The following is an 11,941-nucleotide window of genomic DNA, read 5'->3' as shown; positions in this document are numbered from 1 at the left end:
ATCCATAGCACTGACAGCCTATATACATTATGCCACACCATACCACTCCTTATTTATATTATTATATACAGTGGTCGAAGTGGAAATTTTGAAGTTGGGGTATGGAAAAGTGAAGGTGGTAATCATGTGCGCGCCGCTCTGGGGAAAAGGGGTGTAGCCACTCAAAAGGGGCGTGCCCTTCAATGTAGTGTACCACACCATATAACCCTTATACACATTATGCATCACAATAGTAGGACCCCTTATACTATCTAGTACTGAGCAGAAATTCACATTATACCGCACGGTATGAGCCGAAATTCACATTATACCACATGGTATGAGCCAAAATTCACATACCACACGGTATGAGCCGAAATTCACATTATAGCACACAGTATGAGCCAAAATTAACATTATAGCACACGGTATGAGCCGAAATTCACATTATAGCACACGGTATGAGCCGAAATTCACATTATAGCACATGGTATGAGCCAAAATTCACATTATACCACACGGTATGAGCCGAAATTCACATTATACCACATGGTATGAGCCAAAATTCACATACCACACGGTATGAGCCGAAATTCACATTATAGCACATAGTATGAGCCAAAATTAACATTATAGCACATGGTATGAGCCGAAATTCACATTATAGCACACAGTATGAGCCGAAATTCACATTATAGCACATGGTATGAGCTGAAATTCACATTATACCACACGGTATGACCGAAATTCAAATTATATCATATGGTATAAGCCAAAATTCACATTATAGCACACAGTATGAGCCAAAATTCACATTATACCACACGGTATGAGCCGAAATTCATATTATACCACACGGTATAAGCCAAAAATCACATTATAAAACACAGTATGAGACGACATTCACATTATACCACACGGTATGAGCCGATGTAGTATATATGGTACTAGTAGCTGCCTACTATGGAATTGGTAATGTAATCAGGTTAAAGAGTTCAGCCATAACAGTAACAGTGAGTGGTACAATATATGCTGGAAGAATCCTTTACATGTAAAATACAGGGGACAGCAGTGGTTCCACCTCCTGTGCGCTGCACCTTGGACAGTGCCACGATTTGCCTACACCTAGCTAAGGCCCGCCCCTCACTGACACTATCAAGATGAAACGCGCAATGTTTTAGTTTTAAAACAAATGTAAAATTCCTATTAGGATATCACACAATGGGGGTAATTCTGAGTTGATCGCAGCAGAATTTTTGTTAGCAGTTGGGCAAAACCATGTGCACTGCAGGGGAGGCAGATATAACATGTGCAGAGAGAGTTAGATTTGGGTGTGTTATTTTGTTTCTGTGCAGGGTAAATACTGTCTGCTTTATTTTACACTGCAATTTAGATTGCAGATTGAACACACCACACCCAAATCTAACTCTCTCTGCACATGTTATATCTGCCTCCCCTGCAGTGCACATGGTTTTGCCCAACTGCTAACAAAGATCCTGCTGCGATCAACTCAGAATTACCCCCAATATGTATACATATATACTGTTTTTCCTTGGTATAAACAGTATATGTTTCCAAGCAACATATACTGTTTATATATAAAGATGAACTGACCTCCTCTGGGAGCTTCAGATGGCAGCAATGGGGAGGCAGGGAGCGGGCCACTCGCTCAGACGTGTCTCCTCTGCTCCATGCTCCACGCGATAGTAGCGACTGGCGAGTGTCCTGCCCCAGCAGGGCCGGATTAAGGTTGGAGGGGGCCACTGTCCAAAAAACTTGTGGGGGCCCCTATTAACATAATTGTGTTACAAAAAAGTGTGTGTGTGCGTATATGTATATATATATATATATATATATATATGTCCAAAAGATCCGGCACTCCAAAAGATATATCTAGCATCTTTTTTTTTTTTTTTTTATGTTTTGTTGCAGGTTTATGGACAAGCAATTTTATCAATAATGGACAAGCTCCCTCTCCTCAGCCCTGATGACGAGGTCCGCAGAGGCCCAGAAACGTTGGCATATACTTGAGGATCACCAAGGACGGTGAGCTATACAACACATTTAACATGCTTGTGCTATTCATTTATTTTTTTATCACGATAAAACATTTTTTAATTGAATCTTGGAGTGCCGTGCTTTCAGCCAGCATATCCAGCTGTCTGAATTGGACATATATATATATATATATATATATATATATATATATATATATACACTGTTGCATACAGTATATGCATTTACAGTATTTACTTTGATAGAGAGAGAAGTGGGTAGGAGGCAGGGATCAGAGAGAAGGGGGTTTGGGACAGCACAGAGAACATGTTTTGGGGCAGGCACAGAGAAGGGGGTATGGGACAGCACAGAGAAGCGGGTTTGGGGTAGAGATCACAGTAAAGGGGGTTTGGGGCAGGGATCACAGAGAAGGGGGTTTGGGGCAGGGATCACAGAGAAGGGGGTTTGGAACAGCACAGAGAAGGGGGTTTGGGGCAGGGATTACAGAGAAGGTGGTTTGGGACAGCACAGAGAAGGGGGTTTGGAGCAGGGATCACAGAGAAGGGGGTTTGGGACAGCACAGAGACGGGGGTTTGCGACAGCACAGAGAAAGAGGTATGGGACAGCACAGAGAAGGGGGTTTGGGGCAGGGATCACAGAGAAAGGGGTTTGGGACAGCACAGAGAAGGTGGTATGGGACAGTACAGAGAAGGGGGTTTGGGGCAGGGATTATAGAGAAGGGGGTTTGGGACAGCACAGAGAAGGAGGTTTGAGGCTGGGATCACAGAGAAGGGGGTTTGGGGCAGGGATCACATAGAAGGGGGTTTGGGACAGCACAGAGTAGGAGGTTTGAGGCTGGGATCACAGAGAAGGAGGTTTGGGGTAGGGATCACAGTAAAGGGGGTTTGGGACAGCACAGAGAAGGGGGTTTAGGACAGCAGAGATAAGGGGGTTTGGGGCAGGTTCACAGAGAAGGGTGTTTGGGCAGGGACAGTGGTGTAACTACTGCCCCCGCAGCCCTCGCGGTGGCTTGGGGGCGAGGGGCTGCGGGGGCGCCGCCACTGATTTAGAGCAGATTGACATGCGGATGAGCCGCATGTCAATCTGTTGTCACTAAACCCCCGCTGCAGTGAAGGAGGGACAAGGAGAGCACAGCGCCCGCCTCTCCCGTGTCCCTCCTGCGTCTCCGGCGTGTCTAATAAAGGAAGTGCAGTTCGTGAGCTCTGATTGGCTCACGAACCGGCACTTCCTTTTTTAACAGACCCGCGACCGGAGACCCAGGAGGGACACAGGAGAGGCGCGCGCTGTGCCCTCCTTATCCCTCCTTCACAGCAGCTGGGGGGGGGGGGGCACTGAGGGGGCATATATGGCACTGGGGGGCATATATGGCACTGGGGGGGCACTGAGGGGGCATATATGGCACTGGGGGGGCACTGAGGGGGCATATATGGCACTGGGGGGCACTGAGGAGGCATATATGGCACTGGGGGGGCACTGAGAGGGCATATATGGCACTGTATGTGTACCTGGCACATGGGGGGGGCTATATTTGGCACTGGGGGCACGTGAGCACCTGGCACTGTGGGGGTATATCTGGCACTGGGGGCATATGTGGCACTGGGGGGGGGGCTATATTTGGCACTGGGGGCACGTGAGCACCTGGCACTGTGGAGGAATATCTGGCACTGGGGGCATATGTGGCACTGGGGGGGGCACTGAGAGGGCATATATGGCACTGGGGGGGCACTTAGGGGGCATGTATGGCACTGTATGTGTACCTGTCACATGGGGGGGGGCTATATTTGGCACTGGGGGCATGTGAGCACCTGGCACTGTGGGGGAATATCTGGCACTGGGGGCATATGTGGCACTGGGGGGGGGCTATATTTGGCACTGGGGGCATGTGAGTACCTGGCACTGTGGGGGAATATCTGGCACTGGGGACATATGTGGCACTGGGAGCACAGCCCTAGCAACAAGCACTACCCCCTAGCAACGAGCATGACACCCAGTGCATGAAACCCCTGGCAACGAGCATGATACCCAGTGCATGAAACACCTGGCAACGAGCATGACACCATGAGCATGAAACCCCCTGGCACCGTGCATGGAACCAAGAGCATGAAACCCCTGGCAACGAGCAGGTAATTTAAAAGTAATTAGAAGCCTTACTGTAGGACTTAATGTGTAATGGGCATTACGGTGTGTGGCATAATGTATCATGGAGATTGCGGTGTGTGTCACAATGTGTCACAGGCATTACGGTGTGTGGCATACTATATCACGGGCATTGTGGTATGTGGTATAATGTCTCGGGGCATTGCAGTGTGGCATAGGGTATAACGGGCATTGCGGTATGTGTCACAGGCATTACGGTGTATGGTATACTATATCACGGGCATTGTGATATGTGGTATAATGTCTCAGGGTCATTGCAGTGTGTGGCATAATGTATCACGGACATTGCAGTGTGTGTCATAATGTGTCAGGCATTACGGTGTGTTGTATACTATATCACGGGCATTGTGGTATGTGGTATAATGTCTCAGGGTCATTGCAGTGTGGCATAATGTATAACGGGCATTGCGGTATGTGTCAGGCATTACTGTGTGTTGTATACTATATCACGGGCATTATGGTATGTGGTATAATGTCTCAGGGTCATTGCAGTGTGTGTCATAATGTGTCACAGGCATTGTATGTGCTATAATGTATCAGGGGCATTGCAGTGTGTAGCATAATGTATAACGGGCATTGCGATTCCTGTCGTCATGTGTCACAGGCATTACGGTGTGTGGCATAATGTGTCAGGCATTACGGTGTGTGGTATACTATATCACGAGCATTGTGGTATGTGGTATAATGTCTCAGGGTCATTGCGGTGTGTGTCATAATGTGTCACAGACATTGTATGTGCTATAATGTATCAGGGGCATTGCAGTGTGTAGCATAATGTATAACGGGCATTGCGATTCCTGTCGTCATGTGTCACAGGCATTACGGTGTGTGGCATAATGTGTCGGGGGCATTAGGGTGTGTGCAAATTGTGTCATGTGCATTATGGTGTGTGGAATAATGTCTAAGGGCCATTGCAGTATGTGGCATAATGTATACTGGGCATTACTATAAGGAGGAAAAATTACAAATAATGTAAGGGGCATGAATCAGGATTATTTTTCTTTCCTGTGGTGGCTAACGTCTGGGCGTGCAGGTTGCAAAACTGGGGTATAAGGAAGTCTTTTCCTGCAATGCCACGCCCCTTTATGCAAAGACAAGCTCATTCCAATGAAGCCACACACCCTTTTTGCACCGCGCGCATGTTTGTCACTTTAATAGTGCCAATTATGGGGGATGGGGGGGGGGGGGTGCCGAAGATTTTTTTGGCTTGGGGAGAAAAACTTCTAGTTACGCCACTGGGCAGGGATCACAGAGAAGGGGGTTTGGGACAGCACAGAGAAGGGGGTTTGGGACAGCACAGAGAAGGGGGTATCGGACAGCACAGAGAAGGGGGTTTGGGGCAGGGATCACAGATAATGGGGTTTGGGACAGCACAGAGAAGGGGGTTTGGGACAGTACAGAGAAGGGGGTTTGGGGCAGGGATTACAGAGAAGGGGGTTTGGGACAGCACAGAGAAGGAGGTTTGAGGCTGGGATCACAGAGAAGGGGGTTTGAGACAGCCCAGAGAAAGGGGGTTGGGGCAGGGATCACATAGAAGGGGGCTTTGGACAGCACAGAGAAGGGGGTTTGACAGCACAGAGAAGGGGGATTGGGGCAGGTTCACAGAGAAGGGGGTTTGGGCACGGATCACAGAGAAGGGGGTTTGGGACGGCACAGAGAGGGAGGTATGGGACAGCACAGAGAAGAGAGTTTGGGGCAGGGATTACAGAGAAGGGTTTTTTTTTGGTACAGCACAGTGAAGGAGGTTTGAGGCTGGGATCACAGAGAAGGGGGTTTGGGAAAGCACAGAGAAGAGGGTTTGGGGCAGGGATCACAGAAAAGGGGGTTTGGGGCAGGGATCACAGAGAAGGGCGTTTGGGGCAGGGATCACAGAGAAGGGGGGTTGGGACAGCACAGAGAAGGGGGTTTGGGGCATATATTACAGAGAAGGGGGTTTGGGACAGCACAGAGAAGGAGGTTTCAGGCTGGGATCACAGAGAAGGGGGTTTGGGGTAGGGATCACAGTAAAGGGGGTTTGAAGGTGGTTTGGGGCAGGGATCACAGAGAAGGGGGTTTTGGACAGCACAGAGAAGGGGGTTTGGACCAGTGACGTGCGGTGAGGTCAATGACTGGGGAGGCACTGTTGTAAATTAATGTGAATATATATATATATATATACACAAAACACCGAACAAAAATTACATGTACTGTATCTTGAATTTAAAGAATAAAAAGGCACTGTACTTAAAATAATAATAATGACACACAATGAGAATGCACAGAAAGGTACACACACAATATAAGCGCCTGACAGGTACTGGATCCATGATCCAGGCCTGCCGCCTCCCGCCACTGTCGATGCCCGCCGCCGCCCAGGCAGAGGCGGATTTAGATCTCATGGGGCCCTAAGCAAGGCCCCAATTTGGGGCCCCCCTTCCTCAAACAATCCATAGCACTATGGGGGTAATTCCAAGTTGATCGCAGCAGGATTTTTGATAGCAATTGGGCAAAACCATGTGCACTGCAGGGGGGGCAGATATAACATTTGCAGAAAGAGTTAGATTTGGGTGGGTTATTTTATTTCTGTGCAGGGTAAATACTGGCTGCTTTATTTTTACACTGCAAATTAGATTGCAGATTGAACACACCCCACCCAAATCTAACTCTCTCTGCACATGTTATATCTGCCTCCCCTGCAGTGCACATGGTTTTGCCCAACTGCTAACAAAATTCCTGCTGCGATCAATTTGGAATTACCCCCTATATCCTGTCATCACCGCCCCTGGTTGTGCCTGCTGTGTTTGTGCCTCCTTCCCTCGCACGCCCATGAAGTGGCAGCAGAAGTGCATGTCCTACCTACACTCCTGCAGTGGGGACAGATACTGGAGCCTCCTCTCGGGCAGCGTGGGGATCGATTCTGCTAGTCTCCAGCCTCCTCCACCAGCAGCAGGTTTCCCAGCAGCCACACTGCTTCTGAGAGAGCTGCTACTGGCAGTGGAGGCTGGAGATTAGCAGAATCGTCCCCAAAATGCAGCGCCAGCAGGGACAGACCTACACTTTTCTTTTAGTGGGAGCTGGCAATGGACATCCCCCCGCTGTGATAGGTTTGTGTTGCAGTTCAGAGATAGAAGAAAGCCAAAGGGGGCCAACAACAAAGGGGAGAGACCGTAGACAGGTGCAAGAAGCGAGATGGGAGCTGCCGATAGACGTTTAAGAAGAGAGAGAGAGCAAGATATGTGGAGAGATAGAGTGGCAGAGGACAGGATGTAAATAAAGTACTAACCTTGGGACCTGGATTTCGGATGCGGAGGGTAATGAATGCGCAGAGGGCCTCCCAGGGCCAAAACACAGGCGTTCTGGCTTCACAAAAGACAGCTTTTATCATGAGAGCTGTTCTTTGCGATGCTAATCGCAAATGTTAGTACATATGCGATTAGTATCATTGCGATGTTTGGCGGAATATAGTCCGCAGCATTAGTACATCCCTCCCAGAGAAAGGAGAGAGGCACAGAGAGGAAGGCAGAAAGAGAGAGGAGAGATATGAGAGAGAGGGGGGCACAGAAAGGAGAGAAAGAAAGGGGTGAACAGAGAGCAGAGAGAGAGAGAGAGAGAGAGAGAGAGAGAGAGAGAGAGAGAAATTAGAGAGAAAGAGGCATAGGAGGGGAGAGAGAGGGAAAGACACAGAGAAAGGAGAGAGAGGGGCAAAGAGAAAAGGGAGAGAGAGGAGAGAGAAATGAGAGAGAGAGGAAAGAGACAGAGAGATAAGAGAAAGCCACGGGGCAGGGAGGCGGGGGGAGAGAAAGATGAGATAACATAGGATATACTAAAGAGAAAATGCAGCTAAAAACCCCCAAACTGACGTTTTTAGACTTCAGCTGCATTTCCCAAATGTACCAAGCTCTGGAATGCGATGCATTCTGGGGCTTGGATGTGGTGGGTAAAGCAAGCTTTTGATGTACATGAGGTGTGGACATTGTGACTATACTGGATGGGGGCTTTCTAGGTGCAGGAACAGTGAGAGAAGTGCAGTGGGCTGGTTGGGAAGGGAAAGGAGGAGACACTGGGCCGGCAGGGTGGGAGACACTGGGATGGGGGGGGGCAGTAATGGTGGGGGACACTGGGCAGGGTGGGAGACACTAGGATGGGGGGGCAGTGATGGTGAGGGACACTGGGCAGGGTGGGAGACACTGGGATGGGGGGTCAGTAATGGTGGGAGACACTGGGATGGGGGGGGATCAGTAATGGTGAGGGAAACTGGGCAGGGTGGGAGACACTGGGATGGGGGGCAGTAATGGTGGGGGACACTGGGCAGGGTGGGAGACACTGGGATGGAGGGGCAATATTGGTGGGGGACACTGGGCAGGTTGGGAGACACTGGGATGGGGGGGCAGTAATGGTGGGGGTCACCGGGCAGGGTGGGAGACACTGAGATGGGGCAGTAATGGTGGGGGACACTGGGCAGGGTGGGAGACACTGGGATGGGGGGTCAGTAATGGTGGGGGACACTGGGATGGGGGGTCAGTAATGGTGGAGGACACTGGGCAGGGTGGGAGACACTGGGATGGAGGGGCAGTATTGGTGGGGGACACTGGGCAGGGTGGGAGACACTAGGATGGGGGGGCAGTGATGGCGGGGGACACTGGGCAGGGTGGGAGACACTGGGATGGGGGGCCAGTAATGGTGGGGGACACTGGGCAGGGTGGGAGACACTGGGATGGAGGGGCAGTATTGGTGGGGGACACTGGGCAGGGTGGGAGACACTGGGATGGGGGGGCAGTAATGGTGGGGGTCACCGGGCAGGGTGGGAGACACTGAGATGGGGCAGTAATGGTGGGGGACACTGGGCAGGGTGGGAGACACTGGGATGGGGGGTCAGTAATGGTGGGGGACACTGGGATGGGGGGTCAGTAATGGTGGGGGACACTGGGCAGGGTGGGAGACACTGGGATGGAGGGGCAGTATTGGTGGGGGACACTGGGCAGGGTGGGAGACACTAGGATGGGGGGGCAGTGATGGTGGGGGACACTGGGCAGGGTGGGAGACACTGGGATGGGGGGCCAGTAATGGTGGGGGACACTGGGCAGGGTGGGAGACACTGGGATGGAGGGGCAGTATTGGTGGGGGACACTGGACAGGGTGGGGGACACTGGGATGGGGGGGCAGTAATGGTGGGGGTCACTGGGCAGGGTGGGAGACACTGAGATGGGGCAGTAATGGTGGGGGACACTGGGCAGGGTGGGAGACACTGGGATGGGGGGTCAGTAATGGTGGGGGACACTGGGATGGGGTGGTCAGTAATGGTGGGGGACACTGGGCAGGGTGGGAGACACTGGGATGGAGGGGCAGTATTGGTGGGGGACACTGGGCAGGGTGGGGCACACTGGGATGGGGGCATTAATGGTGGGGGACACTGGGCAGGGTGGGAGACACTGGGATGGAGGGGCAGTAATGGTGGGGGACACTGGGCAGGGTGGGAGACACTGGGATGGAGGGGCAGTAATGGTCGGGGACACTTGGCAGGGTGGGAGACGCTGGGATGGGGGGCAGTAATGATGGGGGACACTGGGCAGGGTGGGAGACACTGAGATGGGGGCAGTAATGGTGGGGGACACTGGGCAGGGTAGGAGACACTGGGATGGGGGGGCAGTAATGGTGGGGGTCACCGGGCAGGGTGGGAGACACTGAGATGGGGCAGTAATGGTGGGGGACACTGGGCAGGGTGGGAGACACTGGGATGGGGGGTCAGTAATGGTGGGGGACACTGGGATGGGGCGTCAGTAATGGTGGGGGACACTGGGCAGGGTGGGAGACACTGGGATGGAGGGGCAGTATTGGTGGGGGACACTGGGCAGGGTGGGAGACACTGGGATGGGGGGGCAGTGATGGTGGGGGACACTGGGCAGGGTGGGAGACACTGGGATGGGGGGCCAGTAATGGTGGGGGACACTGGGCAGGGTGGGAGACACTGGGATGGAGGGGCAGTATTGGTGGGGGACACTGGACAGGGTGGGGGACACTGGGATGGGGGGGCAGTAATGGTGGGGGTCACTGGGCAGGGTGGGAGACACTGAGATGGGGCAGTAATGGTGGGGGACACTGGGCAGGGTGGGAGACACTGGGATGGGGGGGTCAATAATGGTGGGGGACACTGGGATGGGGGGGTCAGTAATGGTGGGGGACACTGGGCAGGGTGGGAGACACTTGGATGGAGGGGCAGTATTGGTGGGGGACACTGGGCAGGGTGGGGCACACTGGGATGGGGGCATTAATGGTGGGGGACACTGGGCAGGGTGGGAGACACTGGGATGGAGGGGCAGTAATGGTGGGGGACAATGGGCAGGGTGGGAGACACTGGGATGGAGGGGCAGTAATGGTCGGGGACACTGGGCAGGGTGGGAGACACTGGGATGGGGGGCAGTAATGATGGGGGACACTGGGCAGGGTGGGAGACACTGAGATGGGGGCAGTAATGGTGGGGGACACTGGGCAGGGTAGGAGACACTGGGATGGGGGGCAGTAATGGTGGGGACACTGGGCAGGGAGCACTGACCTCGGGTTGCAGCTCCTGTCAATGCCTGGCCCAGCACACCGGCTGCAGCACTGCACTATTACACAGCAGCCTGCTGAGCAGCCCCTCTGCTGTGGCTGCTGCTGGGATCTGGCAGGCTGATGTTTGTGAGGTGCTCCAGGGATCACTGCCTCATGCTGGTGGTGCGGTGCGGTACGGTGCAGTGTGGTGCGGTACAGCTCGCTGGGAGGAGAATAGACAGTGCCAAGCGCCGGCTTTAGGAAGCCACCATCAATTAGACTGAGCTGTGCGGGTAGGAGGCGGGGCTTCCCTTCCCGGCTTCCGAGCCTCTCTGACTGTGACTGTGTAGACTACTGAGGGAACATGTGATGGGGCCGGGGCCGGCTCCTGATTAGCGCAAGCCGCACACGGATTTTAAAACAATGGGGAAAAAAAGACACCGCAGCCGCCTCTGCCCGCTACCGCCCTCTATGCCAGGTCTCACACAGCAAAGTGTGCCTGCTCATCACGTGCCTGCTCATCGAACGTGATGAGCAGGCATTAACCATCTGTGTGTGTGCTGTGGAATTTTTAAATAAAATACATTGAAACCTTTATTGTGTGGAACAGGGGAGAGGGGGGATGGCGGGGGGGGGGGGAGGGGAGGGAGAACATTGATATAATATTGCTGTCCAGGGTGCAGCGCTATTGAGTTAATGAAAGACCTGGACAGCAATATAGGGAGTTGTAGAGTAAACTGTGTGACAGTGTGTGTGAGTGTAGTGTAACTAAACACTTACATGCACTGACACACTGCGGCAGACACTATCTCTCTCTCCACCTGTACAGCACTGACAGTGATAGCAGGATGCAGTCACTGTCAGTGCTGCAGCTGCTACCCAGTGCCCAATCACAGTGACAGGGGCGTGCTTTCATATGGCTGAAAGCACGTCCCTGCTGCTCTGAGGCACTTGTATAGGTGCCGCTTCCAGTGCATTTTTAAATGGGCTTTTTCAGCCCTCACCATGGCCCCGCCCCCCGACCGTCCCCTGCTTCCGGACTTTACAATGGTGAGCGAGAGGCACCTAGCTCGGTGTCGCAGACAATGTCAGAAATGAAGTTTAAACAGGCATTTATGCCTAAAATCATTAACATAATATAAAGCAGATACTTATGACACATAATATGTGCCATAAGTATCTTCTTTGTATTATGTTAATCATTAATGACAGGGGAGGCACAGCTACCCTGCCTCCCCTGACTGCACGTCCCTGGTTAGGACAGCACAGAGAAGGGGGTTTG

Source organism: Pseudophryne corroboree, chromosome 5, assembly GCF_028390025.1.
Source record: "Pseudophryne corroboree isolate aPseCor3 chromosome 5, aPseCor3.hap2, whole genome shotgun sequence".
Lineage (NCBI taxonomy): Eukaryota > Metazoa > Chordata > Amphibia > Anura > Myobatrachidae > Pseudophryne > Pseudophryne corroboree.
The sequence above is the reverse complement of the archived record's forward strand: the minus strand, read 5'-3'. Positions refer to the sequence as shown.